The sequence below is a fragment of the Odontomachus brunneus genome, unplaced genomic scaffold (genome assembly GCF_010583005.1).
Source record: "Odontomachus brunneus isolate Ranch 3 - 2012 unplaced genomic scaffold, Obru_v1 Obru_scaffold_055, whole genome shotgun sequence".
Taxonomy (NCBI): Eukaryota; Metazoa; Arthropoda; class Insecta; order Hymenoptera; family Formicidae; genus Odontomachus; species Odontomachus brunneus.
The window spans coordinates 2,090,718-2,098,652 of record NW_022639505.1 but is presented as its reverse complement, the minus strand read 5'-3'; the positions used below and the strand labels follow the sequence as shown (position 1 = coordinate 2,098,652).

The 7,935-nt window shown below is 32.7% G+C and overlaps 1 protein-coding gene across 3 annotated transcripts in view; it reads left to right on the top strand.

Moving 5' to 3' along the window:
• The first annotated feature begins 2,958 nt into the window (after positions 1-2,958).
• LOC116845668 (rhomboid-related protein 3-like) overlaps positions 2,959-7,935 on the top strand; it is a 455,273-nt gene continuing 450,296 nt past the window's right edge. For all 3 annotated transcript variants that reach the window (XM_032818663.1, XM_032818664.1, XM_032818662.1), the window contains exon 1: positions 2,959-4,283. The gene's annotated coding sequence lies outside the window, so the exon portion shown is untranslated. The remainder of the gene's footprint in view (positions 4,284-7,935) is intronic.

Sequence of the window (7,935 nt, the reverse complement as noted above, 5' to 3'; positions counted from 1 at the left end):
AAAGTAAAAAAAGAAGCCAAGTGCACGCGCGTTAGCATTAACTTTACGAAAAAGAATCGTTATAAATAAATTTACAATGTCGAAGTTCAACGTATAAAGTTATTAACAAAGAAACTCGTTTTCAGTGTTTAATATCATTTTGTAAAAAAAGATGTGATAAAACCAAAATTACTTTACACTATAAAAGTAAAAAAAAGACAAGTGCACCCGCGTTAACATTACTCTATTGAAAAATACAAGACAGTTTTATATACTCTCTACAAAAGAAATGATATCAAGAGGTTACATTCGCCAAATGATTAATCATTTTTTAATTTTATAAACATATATGGTTTTGATTATATAATATATTTATAAATTAAATATGTTATTAACAATATATTAGTAATATATTATTAAATAAAAAATAAAATAATAAGAGAATTACTATAATTAAAGAAATACAATGATGTTAAAAAAATTATAATACACTAAAAAAGACTTGACGTGTTTTTTTTATAAGCAAACGGTTCTCTTATTGTAATCACTATCAAAATATTATATTGATTATCGATGTAATATTAAAAAAAAGGCACGCCAAGTGCTTTTTAGTGTAAGTTATTACCATATATGTTTATAAAATAAAAAAAATGATTAATCATTCGCATTTGGCTAATGTAACCTCTTGATATTATTTCTTTTGTAGAGAGTATATAAAACTGTCTTGTATTTTTCAATAGAGTAATGCTAACGCGCGTGCATTTCGCTTTTTTTTACTTTTTTTGGGAAAAAGTAATTTTGGTTTTATATCACATGTTTTCTTACATTCTAATGTACTTGCGTAGTAAAAAGGATTACCAGACACAAATCGCAATGCTGCATTGTTTACGCGCAATCCGCGTCGAACTTTGCCGTACAGAGATACAGCTCCGCGGAAAATCCCGCTGTAGCTAAGAGGTTAATGTATAGCAAACTTTTCAAGTCATGCTAATTCCCATAAGGCTGGATGTCTTTAATAGTACTTCGTTAATGTTAATATGTGTGATTCGTATTCGAATCTTTTCGATTCGAAATTTTCGAATTATTCGGATTCGAATCGTAAGAATTAAAATTCGAATCGAATTAAATGAAGTGAAATTCGATTAGTTTGCACATCTCTAATACTATGGTTGAGAGATTTAGGGTTTGATGCGCTATATAGTACCTAGAGTTCTGCTCAAGCATATATAAAAAGGCAGCAAAGGTCAATATACCACTTTTAGAGTATTAAGGTTTCTACAATTCTTTTGTATACATAGATGGAAAATAACGTTAATATTTAATTGTTAAATAACGTTAAGGCAACTACATTTATCCGAGTGATATTGTTTTCTCCGTGTAGCAACACTGATAGAAAAAAATAGTTGAATTAACTATAATTTCACTATATTTTATAGTTAATTTTGGCGTCAACCATATTTTTATAATTACCTTAAACATACAATTTATAGTAAAGGTAACCATAAAATATAGTCCGCACATCTTACATAGCTGTTATAAAATAAAATGAAATATTGGTATATTAAAATTTACCATAAAATATTGTTATAAGAAACATATTTAAAAGTATGATTTTAACATGCGCAATAGTTGTGTGCGAAACTCTACTAATATTTTAGTAGTAACATTATTATTTCTTTCTCTTCTCTCCTCTTCCAGTCCTATTTGCTATGGTCCAAACGTGTGGTGATTGATCTTTCTTTTCATATGCCTATGGTGTATAAAAAATTTTCGGCTCTGCTGGAAATTGAACTCGGAACTTCTATAACATGATAGTCCAGTGCGCTGTCTGCTTTTTTTTCATTTCGTTTATTTAGGACCAAAATTACAATTAAATGTATACAATAAGCTTAATAAACAAAACTTTTCAATGACAAGTTTAAATAGATCTGAACAGACTCGAACAAGGCATCTCGCAGATACGGTCCATATACAGTTTGTAATAAGAAAACGAAGCGGTAATTAATAACAAAATTAACATGCTATAAAAACAGCCAAGTAATATTTAACAAAATGAATATATATTGCCAAAAAAAAGATCCAAGAAAAACTGGTTACGCTATCATATATATGAGTGCGCTGTCTGCCATGCTACGCTCACATATTATTATTTCTTATATTTAATTTAATATATAGGCTCGTTCAATAGAGATCTCCTTACTACATTTATGGTAAATTGGCAATTATAAATATAGTCAAATTTATCATGCATATAATTATACTCGCTATTTAGGATAGTTATGTGATTAATTATTTTTTTTGTCATTTTTACCATGTATATATAGTAAAATAAATGGTAAAAGTATAGACACATTTGCTATTTTTTGCGATTAAATACAGTTGCGTTGACTATGTAAAATAGTTCATTGTACTATTTGATATATGTAACTCAACTATATTTATGTTTCACATCATCATAAATCAGAGTAAAAAATTTTTATGGTTGGTCTAATCATGTTTATATTGGTTGCTTTCCAACAAGAGACACAAGTCGACACAAACATCATTCTATCTTTGTTCCACATTTAGTGAGTAACAAAGATAGGATGATATCGATTGTGTCGATTTGTGTCTCTTGTTGGAAAGAAACTATTGTAATCTTTACCACAATTATGGTAACGCTTGCTGATTTTATGGTATTCCTCACTATTCTCTTTACTATGTGTTTATAGTTCCAATTATCATGCATTTTTCTCCCAGTGAATCATGACGTTGCAGAAGTCTGCTAATTTGCGCCTCGCCGACGACGACGACGACGGTGTGCATGTTCGGCTACTCGGTATAGTTGGGGTCGAACGAACGAACGACTCCAACAGCGAAATGAATCGAGGGGGGCGAGCGTCGGTGGATACAGCGTCCGTGGGGAGATGCCGGGGATGAATCGGCGAGGGTGGCAAGTCCCTACCGTCGTCAGTCGCATGACGCGTTTTCCGCCGACAACACCGACGACGACGACGACGTTGCGCCGCGCGAACGTGGCAGCCAGTCATCGTCACTTTTCGCGACGACACCGCGTGGCTTTCCCGCGACTTTTCCGCGTTTTCGCAAAACACGTGGCCGGCTCGCGCGCGCTCGGCCATCGCCGGACGCAATCGGCCAGGCCGCCGCCGCCGCCGCCGCCGCCGCCGCCGCCGCCACGCGACAACCTGTATTATCGATCGCGCGTGCCGCAGTTCCGCATGGCGCGTTAAGCCAATCGCGGCGACGGGATAGCGTCGGATAATTTATGGCGACCGATCCTGCGAGTCCGATCGACCGGTGCGAACACGTGGATCCGACGTTCGTCGTCGTGTCGCGTGCATATCTAAGCTCGAGGCGACCCGATCGACCACGCTCAATTTGAATGCGGCTCCTGCGGGACGACGCCACGGCCACGTGATCGCCGCTCGATCGAGGCTACGTTATTTCGAGTGCGATAACAATTCGCGGCCGAGTCGCGATTATTAGGCTGTGAACGGTTCTTCGCTGATTTCAGCGTGCGGTGCGCTTTTCGGCGAGCGTCCGTCGCGTCGTTGTCGAGTGTTATTTTCGTGACGAGAAACTATCGCGACGCTTCCCGTCTGACTACACATATCGACACATTCGTCTCGCTCCTAACAGCAGATATTGCTTTCGCATACGTTTTCTGAATGTACGAAATGTTTCGTGACCGTTTGTACGATGGAAGTGTTTCGGACATGTTTCTAAACGATACGTGCTGCCTGGGATATGTCTAACGTCCGACACGGTTGTGTGATAAGTATGTGATAAGTGTAGCTGAAAAGAACAGAGCATACGACTTAAAAGATAGTTGAACATCTGGAAGATCTTAAACAGCACCTGGAATATCACGTTTTTGTCAGAATTCTCTATTCCGATTCTCGACATCACGTGACCATTGGCGCGAACGTCTCGAACATGATCACGTGACTCCATATTTGACGAGGCCATTACGCACAGGTGGGCTGGTTTCGTCACAAACTTTGCGCCCTTTTCGCGTCGGTTTTGTAATCTCGCGTGATTATTGTGCGTTAATCGTATGTGTAACGTAAGTCCTCACAACCCCGCGAGTTGGTGCTTCAGGCTGATGGATGTTTCGTGTTGTGCGTAAACGCAACGTGTCAAGTTGTTTCGCTCGTACTTCGTGACCGCGCGCACCTTCGAAATGCACTGTCGCTAAAAGTTATGACGTCGTGCTCAAAATCGTTGTACTTCACTTGCGCGCCCGTTCGCTCCTGGATTATCCTGACAGCGGCGGACAGGGTCTCCGGCCAATTTTGCAAGGGGTAAGATAACCTTCAGTAGGGCGTAGATGAGGTGTATATCCTTATAGAAATATCATACTAAGAACCATTGATAATTACTTATTATCCAGTATTTTTAATACTGAAAATAAGTAATTATCAATGATTCTTAGTATTATATTTCTATAAGGGAAAAAAAGGTTCAGATAAAAGCCAGATATGGATTTTGTCAAGATCTGATCAGATATAATTCAGATATAATTCAGATATGATTCAGATATGATTCAGATATATTCAGATCTGTCCATATATAATCATATATAATTATATATATGATTATATATATATTGTCAAGATCTGATCAGATATAATCAGATATAATTTAGATATGATTCAGATATGATTCAGATATATTCAGATCTGTCCATATATAATCATATATAATTATATATATGATTATATATATATTGTCAAGATCTGATCAGATATAATCAGATATAATTTAGATATGATTCAGATATGATTCAGATATATTCAGATCTGTCCATATATAATCATATATAATTATATATATGATTATATATATATTGTCAAGATCTGATCAGATATAATCAGATATAATTTAGATATGATTCAGATATGATTCAGATATATTCAGATCTGTCCATATATAATCATATATAATTATATATATGATTATATATATATTGTCAAGATCTGATCAGATATAATCAGATATAATTTAGATATGATTCAGATATGATTCAGATATATTCAGATCTGTCCATATATAATCATATATAATTATATATATGATTATATATATATTGTCAAGATCTGATCAGATATAATCAGATATAATTTAGATATGATTCAGATATGATTCAGATATATTCAGATCTGTCCATATATAATCATATATAATTATATATATAATTATATATATTGTTATATATTATCAAGATCTGATCAGATATAATCAGATATAATTCAGATATAATTCAGATATAATTCAGATATGATTCAGATATATTCAGATCTGTCCATATATAATCATATATAATTATATATATGATTATATATGGGCAGATCTGAATCATATCTGAATTATATCTGATTATATCTGATCAGATCTTGACAAAATCCATATCTGCTTTTATCTGAACTTTTTTCCAATGCGACACAAGTAAATCATGAAACTCTGAGGCTGCTCTCTCATTTTATTTGCACTTAATCGGTAATAAATATATTGGGAAAGTTATTATTTAAAAATAATTCGTTAGCATTGCTCGTTTTAAAAAGTAAATAAATAAAGTAATGAGTCGTTATAATTTTCGCTATTTTTCTCCAAGTTTTAGAAGCCTTCATGAAAAGATTTGCTATGGACAACCAAACATAATTTGCTGTATTAGTCACTTTTTCTTCGCCGCAGGAGCCAATTTTCTTGCTATGATAACAAGAAAAATGCTCCTGCAACAGAAAAAGTAGCTAAAACAGTAAATTATGTTTAGTTGTCTATCTGTAGCAAATTTGCTACGTTAGTCTTTTCTTGTTGTAGGAGCAGACTTTCTTGTTATCTTAGCAAGAAAATAGGTTCTTGCAGCAAAGAAAAAGTAGTTAACACAGCGAATTATATTTAACTGTCTATATGTAACAAATTAGTTTACTGCTGTAGCAAATTATTTTTTTCCATGTTTCTTTGCGATCCGCTGCTGCTCATTCCATGCATATGCATTTTATGTTTTTTTTCCAAACGGTTCAAACACAATGAAATTGGAAACTCATGGAATTTAAAAAATTGAATGTTACCGACGGGTATTATTACCGACGGGTTTTCTAATAATTATATTATAAATTATTATCATAATTATGTAATATTATTATAATTATTCATTATTAGTATTAATTATATTATTACTATGTAAGCCTGTCAATTTTGACAGTCTAATGAGCTTCCAATTTCATTGTATTTAAATCGTTCTGTAATCAATAAACATTGATTATTACAAGTTGTAATCAATAAACATTGATTATTACATAAATAAACTAATAATAAAACGAGATTATATTTGTTAAAGTTACTCAAAAGATATAATTGTGTTACTGTTTTTAACGAAAAAATATAGTATCATTACTCACAAGTCGTTCCTGAAAAAAAATAAAATGTCAGAGTAACGAGTTAAAAATAAGGTGTTACCCCACAAAAACGTACGTCGAATTCACGTCGAATCCACGTAGAGTCCACGTGGAATCCACAAAATCACGTGGATTCCACGTGGGTGTAACGTGCATGTTTTTGTGGTGTATTTATCAACTTGAATAAATATATATGCAATCAAACTTTACAGAGAGAAAAAGAGCACAAAAATTACTGCAATGATAGATAACTAAAAATGAAACAAATTTTCTAACGTTTCTTCCTCTTGTTTATTATATTTGGTTTATTATTTCTATTTTTGTATTATGTTTATCTTCCGTACAAGATAATGTATGGTACCTTTCAATAAATAATTGCAATTTCTTAAATATACAAAATTTGTCCAGTAATTATAAATGATATTTTGAAAAAATAAAAAAGTTTGCACTTTATTGAATGTATTATTTATTAATGTTTTTTTTGAGTTTACACGATAGGAAAAGGAAAATACAAACTAACCTGATGTTTTTGCCTTACAAATGTGTCAAAATATTTTATTTTTGTTTGTATATACTAGTTAATGTCGCTAAAATAAGTACTTGGGATTGATAATTTGTTCTCAAATAAAAGTTCTTTTTGTGAAAAGGCACATCGCGGATGAGGATGCCCTTTCGTGACGAAAGTGCGAGATAGTTACTTTTATTTACATTGAACAAAAGATCGGGAAATGTTTCTGGATTAAGTAAATTTTATTGCATCAACTATCACATCAAATTAAGTGAAAATTAAATTTGCTCAAGAATTTAATGTAGGAATTTTAATTAAAAAATTTAATGAAGAATAAATGATTAATATAGAACTAAAAAGTAGTTATACGGACACTATAAATATTATTTCCATTATGAAAAAGGTTGATTTATTTATATATAAGCATTCCTCCAGATGTGGGAGATTATGTAATCAGACGATAAGTACATTGAACTAATGACTTTGATAATTTGTGAGATTTATTCAACTATAAAAAACCATTACAACAGTTTTCTGAAGATTGTGAAGTAAGTTACAATATATAGAGTCCGGATGTACGTTTCAGCGGCTATCGACATGTTGCGTGCTAGTTCGTCTGCAAATAAATTCTCGTCGCGACAAACTTCACTACTTGAAGCTTTATATGATATGCGACTGTGTATATTGTCTGAGACCTGATTCAGTTGCATGAGCTACATACATTATCAAAGAGAATAATGTAATATATAAAACAATTTTAATTTAAAAAAAGGAATACACACATAATAGCTGACAACCAAAGGTACAGTCAGAAAATTTAAAAAAAGATGAACTTGTACAGATGTAATATGTTAAACAATTTTAATTTGAAAAAGGAACACACATATAATAGCTGACAACCAAAGGTGCAGTCAGAAAAAAGACGAACTTGTACAGTCAGGTTGAGTTCGCTCAACTCGATTTTAATTGTTTCGACCGAAATTTTTTATAGTATATACATAGTATATATATATATATATATATATATATATATATATATATATATAGTGT